At 34.8% G+C, this 18361-nt stretch overlaps 1 protein-coding gene across 4 annotated transcripts in view; it reads right to left on the reverse strand.

Moving 5' to 3' along the window:
• The window catches only part of LOC145693424 (uncharacterized), a 535492-nt gene extending 518441 nt beyond the window's left edge, over positions 1 to 17051 (reverse strand). For 2 of the 4 annotated variants that reach the window (XR_014132768.1, XR_014132769.1), the window contains exon 1: positions 16485 to 17051. The gene's annotated coding sequence lies outside the window, so the exon portion shown is untranslated. The remainder of the gene's footprint in view (positions 1 to 16484) is intronic. The other 2 variants (XM_081769405.1, XM_081769406.1) reach the window with 1 other exon arrangement.
• Between the last annotated feature and the right edge of the window lie 1310 nt (positions 17052 to 18361).

An 18361-nucleotide genomic window follows, 5' to 3' on the forward strand; every position in this document is an offset into this window, starting at 1 on the left:
AAATTTTCATGTATTGCATGCATTTTGCAACTAAGGCAAAGCTAAGAGCAATCAGTACTGTATTCTAGTGTAAAAGAACTGTCACAACTCAAGTAGAAAGCTTTAACTTTCTGTCAATCCTTTTCTTCTTTTTTGCAAATTGCAAATATTGTGTTTCACGTTGTTTTCTTTTTTCATTCTTCCCCCTTTCGTATCATGCTATTTAGTTTCACGTGAATCACTCAGCAACAGGTGAACCAGATTCAGAGGAAGTCCAGTCAATCGGAACGTTTCCCAAGGCCGGTGGCATAATGCAATGTCTTTTTAAAAATTAAGAAGAAAAACTATGTATCAAGTATTAAGAAAATATATCTAAGTAAAAATATAATTTTAAGGACATTTGTAGGTAATTTTGACCTCAGGCTATTTTAATATTCAACCTTTGTTTGACTATTTGTTACGTAACAACATTAATTTAGGAGTTGGGACTTGAGCCTAGGACCTTGTGAAGTCTTAACTAATGACGTAATCAGGAAATGCGGTTTAAATGGGTGTACAGTATGTAATTATGAAGCTGTAGAAAACTATAACATCCAGACCAACTTCGTAATCCTAAGTAAGTAATATTTATAAGATTAACATAACCTTGCTTAACGTTACTTTATAGATAGTAATAATTTCCAAGATTGTAATAATATCTCTTGACACGGCTATGAACATCCGGACAGGTTTGAGTTAGGTAATATGTGGTCAATACATTGGATCCAATCACGGTTGTTTCTAGCTTTCTAGTGCAGAGTTCATTTCCTCCTGATTTAGCAACTCCTCAATTGCTTTGTGATACTCGGAGTTACAACTGTGTGCTCCACTAGAAATTCAACCCAATATCAGGAACATGTGAACTACGATTTCTAATTATGTTTTCTTAGGCACTGTCCAAGAGCAGATTCTTAATTTATTAATGTATTAAATGAAATGAAATCTTTAAGTTTTACGTTCCACGGTTATGCCGGCTAGACTAAAGGAGACTGTGATGATGAAAAATAAATGAAATAATGAGAAATAAATGAAGAAAGTGGGAGGAAACGGTTGAGAAAATCCTCGGACGCGGTATTAGTAAACCACAAAGCTCACTTGGAGCCAGCTGGGATCGAACCAACGACCCCGTGCACCTGAGGTGAATGCTCCACCGTGGCTCCTTTATTAATGTAGTAGATCAACAAAACTTAACAAAGTTACATAAAGTTTAGAGTTGCATAAAGTTCAGAAAACAACCAGGCCCTCACTCGAATGCTTTATTACAGGTTTCCGAGTTTTCTTGTTAGAATAGTTGATAGCTAAAATAAACTCACAGTTTTTATGAATTTTTGAGTTGTGTTGGCATAGATATATTTTACATTATAAGATTAACAATGGAAATATTAAGAGTCTAACAATAAGCCTCTTAATACGATTAGTGCTAGAATTTAATTGGTGCTAAGACAAAATGCTATAATTAGATCCTGTCTTAGCGTTAACTCAGTTAAATTTATTAGTATATCTCCCTTCGCCTAAGTTCTATCTTTATTAGAAATCTGTTAGTGGGCTTTATAAGATTATAATGTTGGTAAGTACGTACGTTACCAAAAATCCGTAACTCTTGTACGAAAGCGAATTTTTGTATTGTGTTTGCAATGAATAGGTAGAGCGATTATTTCAGCTGATTTCGTTAATGCAGTCATTCTGTTAACATCGTGACGGATAACGGTGGCTCTATATAGCTCATATGTGTAAGCGAATTTTTAATTTTTTTTTTGTAATGGATAGCCAGAGCAATAATCTCAGCCGAGTTCATTAATGGAGTTATTCCATTTACATATTAACGAGTAACGGGAATATCTCAACCAATAAGTAAGTTTCGCGTAATCCTATTTATTGTCTTTCGCAGAGTTTATTTTATCCAACTATAACCTTCACTGAGTCGAGATTATCTAGCCATATACTCCATTTACCTTAAGTATTTGTACGTGAGTGACAGTTTTTGGGTAACCTCAACATATATACTTTAGACGAGTTATGCCATAATCGTTTTAACTTTAGTGTTTGCAAGGCAAAATGACAGGTCTGATATGAACTTTTGCATCTTAGCGTCTATTTAATATTTTGAAAACATTCGGTCATGACTTCTCCGCTGCATTTCTTCCTCATAAAAGGATACATAAGTTGTCCAATTCTATAACGTCTCTTGTCCACTTTTCTGAAATTTATTTTCTTCGTGATTTTTGCTTTGCTAACACCTAATTTCAGCTTATTTATCCCATTTAATGGTTCAGGTATTTATTTTAAGTTTACAAAACTTATTTTACTGGTTCTCCCTACTAATTAAGATTACGGCAAAGGAAAACAAGATTTCCCGAAAGGTGTGTAAAATGGGCCAGAGACGTTTTGAAAACGGGCAACACACATAATAATATAGTATGAGTGCTTGGAGTTTAAGGATACTTTTTCATCAGCAGCAAAACTTTATGGTATAGAACTTACTGTTTAAAGTAAGATCTGAACTGCTATTTGAGTTTTGTCTACGCACCTGAAATCAATTTGCAGGACCATACGCATTACCCACTTGGCAACAAAGGATGCTGATAATAGTTATCACATACGTATCCTCATATACAAGCGTTTATTACTAGAAATCATTACTTAACCTACAACTCTAGTTAAATTGTGATTCCTTATAGGAAAAGTGTCCATTTTAAGGATAAACTAAACAATATGCAACCTGTAATACATTAGAAAATTTAGGGTTGTCTAACTCGAGGCGCTTCTGGTATTTTTGAACATCAAGAAGTGACCCTTCAATTCCCCAATCGAAAAAAAAAAAAAAAAAAAACTACTTCATACGATTAGATTTGTCGAAAATCTATGTACAAAATTTTGGTAGCTCTAAGTGACTCCTTTATATGTGAAAATCCGACACATACACAATTTTATGCACACTACAGTCTCGTTTAACCGGATTCTGATTAACCGAATCGCTAAAATGAAAGCTTTTATTCTTGTTTTTACTCGTGCTTTGTACTTAAAAAAAAATCAATTTTCTCTAACAAACTGAATTATTCTTGATTATTTTAGTCGTATGACTTAAGTTAGCAATGTTCTGTACTAATGTTCAGTTTAAAAGATCACATTATTGCCCATAAACCCTTTCCATGCAGAAAATATATAAATATATAGTAATATTTATATAGATATATGTATAAAACCTTTATTCCGATTTGACAGTTTGTCAACTGAAATATAATCGGTAGCATAAAATTAGGTTAAAGGGAACTCTAGTGTAAGTGTGGAACTCTAGTAAGGATAAGGATAATGTTTGTTTGCCATAAACCATAGAATAAATTGGTTCAAAATTCTAGTGTCATTAACACAAAGGCCAATCGAGCTATCGAGCTAACCTGACGTGCACCTAGAAATTTTTATTGAGAGTGGTCCAGTGCTACACTATGTAGTATTGAGAGCTCCTTAGTGGCTAAGCTGTTAGCGTACGCGCTTTTGGCGTGGGAGACCGGGTTCTATTCCCGGAGAGAACTCATGCGGTCCGGATTCCACGTTAATCAGTATGTCCCCTCTCATATAGCCTCGCCGCTGAAAGGGATGTTAAACTCAAAATCAACTCAACTCAACTATGTAGTATTGAACAGGTATTATTCTTCACCCGAAAATATAAGTAATTGTAAAATACTTCCAACTATATTTTCGGGGAAAAATGATAGAACAAAATTATTTTCAAAAGAGAAAGAACTACAGATAAAATATAAGATCAAATTTTTATGCCATCAATAATTTCACTGTTAAACACGTATAGTTTTGTTGAAATAGAACGAAATGAAATCTTCCAGTTTAACATCGCACGATTATGTCCCTTTGGCTAAGAGAGACGATGATAAAGATAAGCTAATGATGGAATAAGAATGTGGGAGGAAACGAGATTACCCCGAGAAAACCCATAAACACGATTTCCACCACGAACTTACTTGGCCCGGGATCGAAGCAGAGAACCCATGCAACAGAGGTAAGTGCTCTATCACTGAACCACTTTGCCCCCCCCCCCTTATGATGGGCAAAGTGTGGAAACGTCTAATTTTTATATTATGATAGAACTAAATATATTCACTACGGCTGTGGTTGCCGCAAAACATTTATAGCAACCGAAATTCAAATCACGCTGTTTTAAAGCTTTAAGTGTTGTTCTTAGAGTTAACGTGCCGCCCTCCTCCTCCGTTCCCGGAGCTAAGAGATTAAACTACGATCACATATCACTCTTGTACAAGGCAAATGTTCCAGCAAATAGTCTCTCTCACATTATGATTCACCTCTTCCGGAAGAAAAAGCTTTATCACAAAATTATTTAAATTACCAAATACATTTATTGTATTGTTTCGCAAATTTACTTCCTGGATACTAACATACGTAATTCATTTAACTTAAAGTTCAAGTCCTTTTGTCTTTTCTTTAAAGTAGTCAACAAGAAATCCATTTATTCTATTAACGTCTGTTGAAGTAGTGCATTCAGTGAATTGAGGTAGGTCCGTAATCTATTCCACAGCCTGAAGCTGTATTTGCGAGCAGAAACTTGTACTACCAACTTTCACTAATAGAACTTCATGTTTTTATGGATTGTTTATTTGCTCTTCGCCACCACTATATGTATAATAAAAAAACTAATTATTTATCTTAATGAAATAATTAGAGGTTAGCAAACTTTTCCCCCCAATAATAAATGCATTGAATTGGAGTTCAATAATCGTACCTGAAAGAACAACAGTTCTGGCCAGTACTTACAAACTTACAAAAATAAGAATCCAATATTGATAAGAAATCATAAAAAAAATCATACTAACGGAAAAATATTTGCAAATATATTTTTTGTGATATCATCTCATGCCAATTGAATGAATTACTTGTCTCGTTGTTATATTGATTAACAAAAACTTAAGGACCCTCCGAAAATAAAGTATTCTTTAAGTGCACACAGCTAAATTGTAATAATACTATTTTCTTACGAGAATAATTCTTGAAAATTAAAATTTAAGCACTTCTTATTCAATTTTTAAAGCATACACTTCTGATGTGAGGGTCCTTTAGTTCGATTCCAGACCACGTAAAATTGTTGTGGCATGTTCGTGCGTTTTTCCATTTGTCCCACATTCTGATTTCACTATTTCATAATCATTTACTCCCATTAATCATCCCTTAACCTACAGGATATAATCGTGGAACGTAAAACTGAAAAATACCATTTCATCTCGTCCTATTACACTTTTGGTTAGAAATTTGAATTATAGATACATTTATTAAGTAGAATATATACTGGTGCATTCGGCCAGATTTTCAACCAGACGATCCGGCTTCAATCCCCGGTGGGATTGGGCTTTCTTTCTAGTTTTCCCTTCGTTAGAAAGTGGCTCTGCAAAATGGCCCGAGGAACCTCGGGAGGGTGTAAAGTGCTCGGAGCATGGCACTGACTTCAATTCCAGTGCGTGAAGAAGACTAGAATATTTGTAGCCTTACTACCATATCTTTGAATTTCATGTTTAGAATATTATTTCAAATTTATTAAAACTGACAATTAATAATTGCTTTTCTACTCCAGATAATATTCTATTTATTTCATATTAACAGTCAAAAAATTCTATACTTAGTTTTAACAGAACTTAAAGGTAAATATACAAACTTAGGTCAAGATTTCTAAATCAATCCCATATTATGAGAGATGGAGGCGAACAGTATTTTTGTTTGTTTCGGGGCTTTCTCTTTTCCCCTTATCTCTGTTCATTTTGTCAATTCTATCATCATTATCATGACCCATTTGTAGTTATCCATTCCATTAAACTATATGAAAAATTAAATGAAATTTCTAGTTTCCCTTTAGGCCCTTTAGTTTAGGCCAGGGGTGTGCAACTTGAAACACTGGGCGGGCCAATCACAGAGCACTAAATGGCGTCGTGGGCCTCACTGCAGGTATATTTTTTTATATAACAATTGAATAGTATAGTATTAAATGATGGAACATGCTCATCGTAATTTACAGTGCAATAACACAAAGTAACCAAAATATTTACTCACTAAAGAGGAGCAGAATAATGTATTTAAAACTTTGTCGGTATATCTAGCAATTCTTATTCCGAGGGAAATTTCCCCCCCAGTACCTGCGCTTGCCAAGTGCTTGTCTTTAGGGCGTTACTACGTTTCGCACTGTGTGATCGATGGAAAATTTCCAGTTCATTCTTAACAGGTTCTGTGAAAAAGAAAAAAAAATAATAATTATTGTTTTCAATAACTGACCAGCGGGCCGGCTGTTGCACATGGCTGGTTTAGGCTAAAGGAGACGGATAACTAATAACAGCGAGTGATTATGAACAAAAATGGCGGAATGATAATGTACAAGGAAACAGAAAAACCTCCGAGTAAACCCGTTGTCCACCACAAACTTGGTGGCCGAGTTTGAAAGCGGGGATCCCTCTCCCCATAGATAAACTTCCTATCATTGAGGCACCGTGTCCTAGCCTGCACGAAACAACCGCGGAATGTTTCAAGTAAACATTTCAATATTTAATATGGACATCCTGTCCCTTACCAATGCGTTTTTGCAACGCTCAATAATGCTCGTACTCTACAGTATATTTTATCTGTATCACAAAAAAGGTCCAAGTCATAATTTAGAATAATATATAGCATAACTTTAAAAGAAGAAGAAAACAATAAACCTCCATAAGTTAGGTGTGTCACAAATAAAAAGCAAACTCACACGTAATATTTTTTTTCATTCTTGAAGCTGTGGCATGCAAAGAAAATTTACATAAATAAGGCAATTTATGTATAGAAAGCTATTGTTCACGTTTATGGGCTTCGCTGAACGAATTAAACAGCACAACTCAGTTGTAGTAATTTTAAAACAAGAGAAACAGAACACACATAGTACATAGTAACAAAACAAGAGGATGCCATAAACATCTCCAGGTTATGTATGAACTAGTAAGTATATAAAATACACTTTCTTTCAAGAACTAGGACGAAATTGTTAACAAATCAAAATTTGAAACAAATTCTAAATATGTGCTTGCTAATGTTGTTGATACAGATCCATATATGGTTTCTAAGTGGAATTTATAACTGCAAAGCTTATCACATTACCAGCCATGTGAATTAATACATTTTCTCTCACGCTGCGTTTGGTTTACGGATTTTGTAAAATAACCAATATGCTAGGTACGTACGCAAGAATTTATGTCGGGAGGAGCCGAAAGCTTTTCGAAGAGTCTAAATTTAGTATGACAGATTTCATCATTTATAAAATTACATCTAAAATTGCAATAAATTTACAGAAAAGTGAAATTTTGGTGAGTTCGGACCTGCTGCGTATGTTCCTGCCATATGCTAACATTTTGCTTTAGTTTGTTTGAATTTTTAATGCTAAAATAGGTATGGAGAAGAAAGAAGAAAATTACCTGGTCGAGAGGAGAACGACTTAGGAAATGCTAAGAATAGTAAACAAATACTTTTAGAAGTAATAAGAAGAAAAAATGATTGGGAAGGATCTGCATCACGAACGACATTACAGAAAGTATAGTGGAAGGAAAAAGAGCGTGGGAACAGAAGCGCTATAATCGATGGCACACGGCACTAAAACAGCAAATTGTTACTTCAAGATCAGGTTCGCTTAGGAACATGAGTGCATGAAAGAGTCTCAGTTTGTAGGGAGTAAATAGAATATTAAGTAAATAGAATATTTATTAAGTATTTATTAAGTAAAGAAAAATGTGTTTGTTAAAATTTAACTTCACTTTCCAGCACTGAAACTGTATGAGACGTGGACCTATACCTAGGTAGTTTAAGATTGAAGTTGAACCACTATAGTGCATTCAATGCTCCCACCAGGATCGAACCCTGGACCTTATGCACCAAAAGCGTGCATGCACTAGCTGTGGAAGGTCGCCAGTAATAGAAGAACACCTATGAATGATGGACGTTCATGTAATGTAAACTTGTTAAACACAATCTAATGTACGTGTTCGAAAAATTTATTGGAAACACACTAATGGTTTTCAGTCAAAAAGTTCTGCCTACTTTTTTTCTTTTTTTTTTTACATCCTACGATTATGCTCCCAGGCTAACAGATAATGATAACGAACGAAATGGTAGAATGAAGAAGGTGAAACCTCCCCCCCAAAAAATAATGACTAGGGATGAGGGGCAAGTGAAGGGGCTGTTGGTAAATTCAACACTAATACCTGTTGTTGGTAAATTCTATAAGATATTTGAACTATATATTTCCCAGTCCAAATTGTCTTGTTTGTCTGTCGTGTACGTGTTTCCATTCTATTACTGGAAACCTTTTTCAAAATAATCCTGGAAAAGTGTGTTCTTATCACTGGAAGAGTTCTATAACGCTCAAACAAACAGTAGGGTTTATATAGTCGAAATTTACCAGAAATATTTCGTTATTGGGACTTTATCCACTTATCAAGAGATTATACTCTGAAAGAATTTCCAAGGCAATTGCAAATCATCAAACACTATTAATTAGCTCGAATAATGGAAGTAAAAAGCCATCTAAAACATTCTATCGTATAACAAATAATGTAAGAAATTGAGATTGTGTGTGTGATACTGCAAAGGTCCTTCTGCATCCGTCAATGTGTAAATTTTAGTAACGAGTCTGTCACGAAAGACAATAGTATATGGGAAACATGTTATAAATAATAGAAAAACCTAACAATACTTTAGATATTCGATACTCTCACCGTAAATGATCTATATAATGATTACTTACAGCATGGAAATTCCTGCAGATACAGATGCTTTAAAAATAGAACTACAGAGGAAAAGAAATGACAATACGTACATTGCAACTCCATTTGGCCAATCGTGTAAATAAATCGGACATCACTCTTTTTGAACCATCTCACAAAACGGGGTCAAATTTACCTCACCCTCCATCTATACGCAGAGATGCCCATCCCCATCTAAGTGCTAGGACGCAATCTCCCCTCCAAAAAAGAAGTATTAGAAAAGAGCTGAGTTGCTTGTGACGAAACCAAGATAACTTGCTTTGTAGTCTAAATTTTATTTATTTTCGGAATTTCTTGCGTTCTTACAAGTATCCTTATGGTATAGTTGAAGTTCAATTGTGGTATTTTCAATGAAAAATTACTTCTTATCCAAGAGAAAAAGGTAACGATAAAAACCTGAGCCCTAAAGCTCACCTGTGGACATCCCAGCCTATATTAGCGTACTATTTCTGGCATTCTCAAGAATAAATATGACGAAAGTACCTTAAGAAGAATGTAATATTGGATTTGCTGAACAGAATGTTAGGAACAAATTTTATCATATGCTTGACGTAGAATAGAAACATGAATACTAGGTAAAAAAAAGTGATGGTAAACAACTAAAAAACCTACAAATTTGGGCGTGGAGAAAAAAAAGAGAAAATTAGCTGATAGAAAAGAAAACTAATAAGAAAGTGATAGAGAGAGGAAATTGAAATGTGGAAGAGAATGAAAAGAAACTATTTAAAGATATCGTCAGAGAATAAAATTGTTTGTTAGAAAGACGATTGACGGTATGGTACAGGGATTGTTGAAGTTTTAAGTGTTCGACGTTCCTTTCCAGCAGGGAGGGTATGTGAGCTAGAATATACAACTTAACATGGGATCCAAACCACATCAACACGTGTGAAATATATCTATGGCGGAAGGAAAACTAGGGAGGGGAAGAATATCACTATTGACGATATTAATTAGGTAAACTCCTAATTTAAAACAAATAGTTAAAAGGGAACAGGGTGAGTATAAAAACTTTTCATTATACACTATTCATTCATAAACTTGAATAAGATGAAGGAATATTTGAAAACGGAAAATATTTAAATGTTCAAATTTGTTGACTAGAGATTGACTTAGCTTTCACATTAGTGTTTTATTCCACGGACGAATTAGTATTTTGCATCCTGTGCACTATACAAACCCGCTCATTGCAACAACACTGCGGATAGTCTATCCAGCAAGGATGATACTCAAATATTCTTATGGGAATGTGTGGGGAACCGATTTCGATTGTCCGCATCTGGAGATCAACTGGATGGAACACGTCGAGCAATGAACTCGATTCCTAATTTTTAACCTTCGAAACCTTGTTCATAACTGATGGTGATTCATCTTGTAGTTCCGGAGATTTTGTCTCTTCCAGATGGGCATACAGTTGCATTAACGTACCTGCCATTACTCTGAAATAGTGTCTGTATTTTCAAAACTCTTCATAGAACTGGCATACATAACGAAGAGTTTACAGGCCATGTTAAAAGAAACCTCTTAATCCATAGTAGCTGTCAGTGGCGCACGCAGAATTTAACGCATTCAAGCTCCTAAACAGCGCAGGTTCTATTCTTGCGTACTATCTTAATACGTTAAATGTTTATTTGCCCATAATATTTGAAGGTGCGAGGGTTAAAACCCAAAACTTCCCATTTGCGTACGCCACTGCTAGCTGTACCTATTCCTACTCTCCTAAGCTCGGAACGATAATGTTTCTCACTTTACAGCAAGTAATCTACCACTGAAGGCAGAATACACTTTGTGAGCAAACAAGGTCGTTTTATAACATCGTGCATACATAGATTTTTCATGTTACCCATACATCCTTAAATATATTCGATATAGAATCACAACAATCATCTTCTTCTCTCACAAATTATAAAGGAAAAATCGATTTTATACCCGCCTACGTTAACGTAAAACTACTAATTTCTATTTACAATGTTTTCTAGGAATGGAAACTTTCGGTTTCGTAGCTGATTTAACAGCTAACAGATTAGTCATGGTATATTTATGACAGAAGTGTTGATGGAAAGTTATATGCGTCATATAACGAACGTCAAACTTATTATCAATCTCTAACGAAGCATGTATTTGTATTAAGTAAAGAAAGATTTATCACTTTGCCGTCACTAACAGAAATTCCATTTCAAACAAAACAAATAATAGACATGAAAAACATATAAACTAAAATTTGAAATATGTAGCAGTTAGCTAGATTTGTCTCGTAAGACTAATTCACACACTAATTTTGAAACGTTTATTAAGAAGATGGTGATGGCATTCTAAAAATAAATGTTTCGAGTTAAATAATTTAGTTGTTTTTTTTTTTATCAACAAAAATGGTGTAGTTAGTACGGAAAAAGCTTAACAATTTCAGATACATTTTATCTCATTGACATTATATTTGTATCATAATATTTAGTTCAATCTCTTTCTAAAGAACGTCATACCGGTCAAAAATTTCAGGTACCCACTTCCAATTTCTTTTTTACAGGCTTAGACATAATGTCCTTTCCAGCACTAACGCTGTGTGAAATTAGGCTCTCCTTCAACCCAAAAAAAAAAAAAAAAAAAAATTGTCCTAAGGGCGGCCAAATCATAATCTGAGAGGCTGCTCTTTTGATATTATATACCGAACGAAGTGCTCTGCACAGAAGTAACATGTAATCGCAATTTATTTTAGCTTTGGGAGGAGGCAATTGGTCACTCCGGAGGGGCTTTGTCTCTCAAAAGTATACTTGCAAGAAACACTGTATGAAATACTAGGTACAAGTCAGAAAAAAAGGAGCCGCTAACTTTTTACGCGGAGTTGGTAATTGTGATGAAGTTGAGTATGTATAGATGCATGCCCCAATATGCTTGTAACAGAGATAGCATCGTCCGAGTGGCGTTGCGTACGTGCAAGTTTCTGTTTATAGCTTTATTAAACATATGCCTAGTAACTTATTGAAGTTTTGGAAGCTCCTGTACCACGCACGATGCAAGTTTTCAAATATCGGAGAATAGAAAGGACATCTTAAAGCAAGAAGCATCACAGTAAAATTATAGCGAAGTCTTCCTTGATACTTAAGAATCTCTATCAATAAAATATGAAACCAAACACACCATGTACCACCTTCTATGTTTCTTTAAGGGAACTAAGTAAAATCGCATACTCATTTAAAGTAACTTATTTCCGTATCTTAACAGAGAGCAAATATTAAGTCTTACTTTTGATGGAAGACAGATTGCTCTACCTAACTTTAAGATATAAATATTCTGAATTCCAATAGCTCGCATTAGGGGCATAATAAAACTTTATCTTTTTATCTTCTAGCTCTCTTGAACGCTATTCAACCTACAAATGAATCAAAAATAAATTATGATTAACATCCTACTAATGTAAATCACTTGGGTTTCGGAAACAGACATAGGAGTACCCAGTATCGCAAATTGTACTGTACTGCAAGTGGGACTGGATATCGAAATACGCAGAATTATTTAGAATGTGTTCCTATACGAATAGAAAATACATGTAAATCCGAAATACGAATAGAAAATACTTGTATAAGAAAATGGAACTTAAAGAATAAGTGCTTTTTAAATTTACTGTGACGTACAAAAAATAAATAAAATATAATGCTTTCCTATTGTATTTATTAATTCAGATAATTTCTATATTGCACAAGTGCATAGAAATTAGCCAAGTGGTTAACGCACGTACATTTTGTGAGAGTGGCTTCAGGTTCGATTGATGATGGAGATATTATTGACTTCCGATATAACCCTAGTAGGTCAGTAACCTTTACATAGTAGGTCTCCTAATAGCATTGGTGCTGAGAAAGGACCTTAGACCTCTAGCAACAACTAAACAATATACGTTGCACAATGGAAATGTACACACCAAAGGCAAGAGTGCTATCAACTTGGTACTGGTTGCACATTTAACAATATATTTGCTGTAGTAGTAGTGTCTGAGATTACGGAAAAGTTTCGGTTCGTAGTTTGTGGATAGGGAGATAATAAATAGAAAAAGCTTTCCAAGGTCAAACTTATGCAAAAAGTTGGGAGATCTGGCAATACTATACCCCAACCACTGTTTTTTCCTACTAAAGTCAATCCATTCAAAGGTTATTGAAAAATTTTCCCTTAAAATGTTAGTAACGTAAGTTTGATTCCGAAATGCTCACCACACTGCTGTTGCTAAGCGCTCAGAATACAGTTAATACTAAAGTAGGTCACTAGAATAGTAATTTCCTTATTATACCTTGAGTGGTCTATCGTTTGCTACCTTCTACTATCTATTAGAGAAATGTTCTAACATTAAAATAGCTCAACATACCATAAGATCCTGTTACTTAAGGCACGGATTATAAAGCGATTTTTTAAAATTGTAGCAACGTCAGTACAACGAATGATTGCACAATAGCATGTAAACTCACTAGAAAGCGATACGAATATTTGATTTAGTGCCTGAATTTTACCTCTGAAATATTATTACAAAAAACTAGGAATTTATTGCCTTAAACCGGATTTCTTTGTTAATGGTACATAAATATTTCCTCTCTGTATGGAACCGTTACGTTCTATTCAAGATCATAGTAATACATAATAATTATTTATATCGAACGGATTAAGACATTTCAAAAAAGTTGTCTTTTTTATTAGATGAAAGATCGATGCAAATTACTCCAGCGATGCTTTTTATTCACCCCTCTTCTTATTTTCTTTCTTTCTTTTTTTTTTTTTTAAAAAAAAAGTCGCATCATGTACCGTTAGTTGGGAAAGACCGTAACAGGTGGATGGAAAGGCAACCTCACAAGCAGCTAGCTGTCTCGCTGGCTGGGATAGCTGTTAAAAAAGATTCACCTACAGCGGACATCCGGTTTCCAGTAGATAACTTACACTTGCTTATTTTTTTCAAGTGAATATGTATATACTGTACGATCAGGTGTTCACAGTGGTGCTTTTGTGTCTTCCAATTTGCACTTACACAGTCTCAATCTTTTTTATACGAAAATGAAATCCGACTTTGCATTTGCCTTTTCACAACAAAAGAACTGAACCATCTGCAAAGGAATTTTGAACAAGCAATTGAGTTCTATCACTTTACTTAATTATCATTTATCCATAAGTTGAGATAATTGATCATTAGATGCCCATTGCATTACAATGGAGAGGATGTCTCATTATTGCTGCTGGTCACTGCACATGTGCATTGATTTTAATTTCTATAGAACTTGTATTAACAATGTAAAAGACTGTTCAATTCTTAGTAATCAACTCTTCAATTTTTTTCATTGTTGCACTATTGTTCTATTAATTACAATTCTTTTCGTTTAGCCTTTTTCCTATTTTTCCTTCCTCTCCTGCATTTTGAAACTTTTTCACATTAATTTTCATTGTAGATCTCTTTTGATTTTATTTTCATTTTCCCGATTCTTGAATACATTAGTAAAGATGTCAAGAAGAACACGGAAAGTAAGGAACTTGACGTGAGAAATTTATTCAAGTACATTCCCCCCCCCCTTAAACTGATCCCAGCGAAGGTGGTTGAATAAAACTAATATTACAATAAATCCGTCTTTTCTCGAATATATTTTCTGATGAGAACTTTATCATATTAGACTACACAGTTTCAAAGACCGATTAATTGCTTTACTAACTTTAAGTATTACGGTATAGAGCACCTTACTGAACACCGAATGTAGGGAAATAGGAAATCAAAGCGCGATATTTAGAGTTTCATTACTGCAGTCATGCGTCCAAATCTAGCTTTCATTTGACAGCAAGACATTTTGAATGAAGTCTTTGCTTCTTTGTAGAAGGATATAGATCCTCAAAGTTTGCACAGAGTTAGATTCAAAGGCTTGTATACGTGTGAAGATGGTGTAGAACTAGCAAAATAAATGAAACTACAGTGGGTTCAGTAGTGACTTTTAAAGGGTTTCACAATGGATAAAGATTAAAAAAAAAAAAAAAAAAAATATTCCTATAAGTCAAAGAGAAACTTATCACGTACTAATTCTCGTACAGAATAATTAATACATTCGCTATATTTTCTTATCTTAGCTTGCAGTGTATAATTTTAATTTCCACCAATAGTGCCTTCCCTCAAGAGCCGCTACTGAATGGCTCTAACCAAAATATTAGACAAACTCTAGACTTGCCATCAAAATTCCAGGAAGAAGTTCTACAAGAATGCGAGAAAATTAGAACAGGATATCTTTTTATTCTTAAAAAGGGAACTGTTTCTGACACTGAAATGTTCTTGATATTTGCAAGTAATTGCTGTCAATAAATAATATTAAGATCGCGATGAAATTTTAACTTTCTAATGTCCAGCGAAGTAAATAAATCACAATAATGAACTAAAATAAACCAGGACCGGGGAAACAACACCTCTCCTTTTGGCTAAATGAAACATTGAGTAAGGTCGAAAAATTTCAACTCAGTCTTTACTTGAAAGTGAACTTTGAATGGTTTAGTTACAAACCAACCAACGGCCTACTTATTAATTTTAATTTCGAGGTATTCTATATGGCAAACTAATTAATGTGCCAACCTTGCCGACTTCTAACTACAAAAGGTAAAGAAAGCCCACAAAAATGTTAATGATATTACTGAGATAATACACGTGACATTCCACCCCTTACTTTTCACTTGGGATGTGAGATCTGGATGCGTAAAAATATAACTTTTAACTCCAGTTGTATGTCTTTTACGCAGAAGTATAAATAGAAGAAATGTAATACCAGGAGTATACACAGAATTTTATCAAAGCCGGAGGTGGGAGATTAAGGCACTCAAGTTCCTATCATTTCAGGTATTTGTATGGTACTATGTATTTGTATAATGATGTGTATTTTTGCATATCTTGCTTAGCGGGGGGGGGGGGGACCCGGAAATCTCCCTTGGATACGCCACTGGTTAACATGGTATTTTCATGTATCTATTCCGGCTTCACTCTCAGTAAGGGAAAAATGAAATGAAATCTTTGGGTTTTACGTCTCACGGTTATGCCGGTTAGGCTAAAAGAGACGATGATGATGAGTAATGAATGAAATAGTGGAATGAAGAAAGTGGGAGGAAACGGGAGAACTTCGAGGAAACCCCACGCACACGGTGTTTTTCCACCACTCTCGGTAGGAAGTGGGCCCCTACTAATCCATAGGGTGTAAACAGTAAGATATGAAACGGAGACAAAACCACGTCTTTGGTTCAATAATTCTGTTGAGATTGGACTCACAGCGGATTAAATCCCAAGAATGCACAAATCAATTAATATGACGATCACCTGCTTATTGCAGATAAACACTGATCTGACGATAAAGGTTGTCACTAGGACAGATATAGAAATCGTATATTACGGAGTTCTAGCAGACGTGGGATCGTAGATATGATAAACACACGCACATCTGACACATATTCTGTCGCTCAAATCCTTAGACAAACGAAAACAATACGAGAAACGGTTAACGGTGAAACCTTGTCGCCCGGCTGAAATTAGTACAGGACGTTGAACTACTTATTGATTGAGCACACTGCGCCTTCCCGAGTCCCGTTAGATCAGCTGATGATGTCGAGCTGGTTGCAAGCGCATTTTCCTTTATCCCGCCATCACTTGTTTTGTACCACATACACAACAAACAAATTAAAATTACGTACCTGTTAAGAGTACATCCTATTTATTATGTTGCTGTCCTTTGTTTTTTTAAAAAAATAAAGCATTTATAAATGTTTTAATCCTCATAAGACTTTGTTTTCCAATTGATCAATTTTTCAAACTACACAATTTGTAAAACCAATAAACAAGCTTTTACTTTTTTGTTATTTTGCACTCACACCAAAACATCCCACTACATTAACACTGTGTCACCAGGTTTCTTCCAATAACAATAACATAATTTTTGTCAATCACTATTGAAACCGTCACATTTGTTTTCTTCTCGTCTTCTTCCTTATTATTTTATTATTGAAAATAATCCTTCTTTTGAAATCGGACACCACGTGCTTTGTACAAGGAAAGATCTCACAGAAATCGTAGCCTAACACCACTGACACTACTGCACTACTGCCGAGAATAACATTAACAGTACAGCCTGCCGGTTCCCCACGCCCAATCATGCCGAAGACCTACATTTGGAGCTGAAAAATGTAGGGGAAATGCCACTTCGCGCAATGGCTACTAGAGGGCTCTGCTGTTTATGTTCTCTTGCGCTTCGTGAAGAAGGAAAAATAACAACATCCAAACTTTATGTATAGAAAAAAAGGTTCCGAGAGGAAAAACAGCTGTGCAAGGTAACTTGGGAATCACGGAACTGTAAACGTATCATACCTTGCAAGGTTGTCGCGGAGGATGCTTGTTTTTATTTTCCACGTGGAATTGAAAAAAAAAAAAAAAAAGTATTTTATTTATGCATGTAGAACACGATATAATTACCGCACTGGATATTTTTGTTGCATGCAATAAACAATCTGTGCAAAATTGTTTTAATAATTTTCTTCATGTCTTCAATTATTTTATGATGTCAAATAAATTTATATAGCGAATGTACCTTCGTGGTAGTTGCATAATATTTTCTAGGACATCTGGATACACCGGATGGATTATTTCTGCTAGTTTGGGTAACTCAATATTCTTCGTTGAAGAAAATAAAATTAAAAAAAAAAAAAACACTGTGTGCGTGGATTTTCTTGGGGTTCTCCCCTTTCTTTCCACTTTCTTCATCCACCTTTTAATTTATTATCATCACAATCTTGGAGCTTAATCGTAGGACCAGGCGTGCACCCAGAATGTTGTGTTGGAGAGGGGACAAATACTGCAAGCCGCTACGTATAATTATGTAGTATTAAACGGGTATTATTCTGCACCCGAAAAGACGATAAGTAATTGTAAAATACTTTCACCTATATTTTCGGAAGACAATGACAGAACTAGATTTTTTTTTTTTTTTTTTTAACAAAAAGAGTAAGATGAAGTGTAAGATCAAATATTCATGCTCATCAATCATTTTCCTGTTAAACAAGTATGGTTTTATTGAGAAAGTACACACATGTAGGTTGACACAGGGTGCGAAATCCCGGGGGGGACGGGAGGGATTTCCCCTCCACCAAAAATTTTACACTTGCTTTTCCCCCCTCACCAAAATCTGTAAGGGGGGACACCTTAATAGGAAAATATAAGTAGGTGTATAAAGAAAATTTTCAGACAAACAATAATTTTAAATGCATGCTGTTTTAAAAAACGTAGTTTATTTGTAAAAGGATCAGGTGTTTAACTTTTTCGGTTGTTGACGAGATGAAGACCTTTATTCTCTAGCGTACCAGTTGCATGCAAAATTGGTAACATTTCTCAAACAAACAGATTGTTCTTCAATTTCAGTGGACGAACCTACAAACAGGTTTGCGGATAAGCACTTGCTGTTATATGAACATATGTGGACGAAGAAAATAAACCTTGTTGTCGTTTTTATTAATTAGTGCCTGTAGAAAATGCCGATGAAAAATCCCTTAAAGAGAAAATTATTCAAGCATTTTCCGAA

The sequence above is a fragment of the Thermobia domestica genome, chromosome 8, assembly GCF_964235325.1.
Source record: "Thermobia domestica chromosome 8, izTheDome1.hap1.1, whole genome shotgun sequence".
Lineage (NCBI taxonomy): Eukaryota > Metazoa > Arthropoda > Insecta > Zygentoma > Lepismatidae > Thermobia > Thermobia domestica.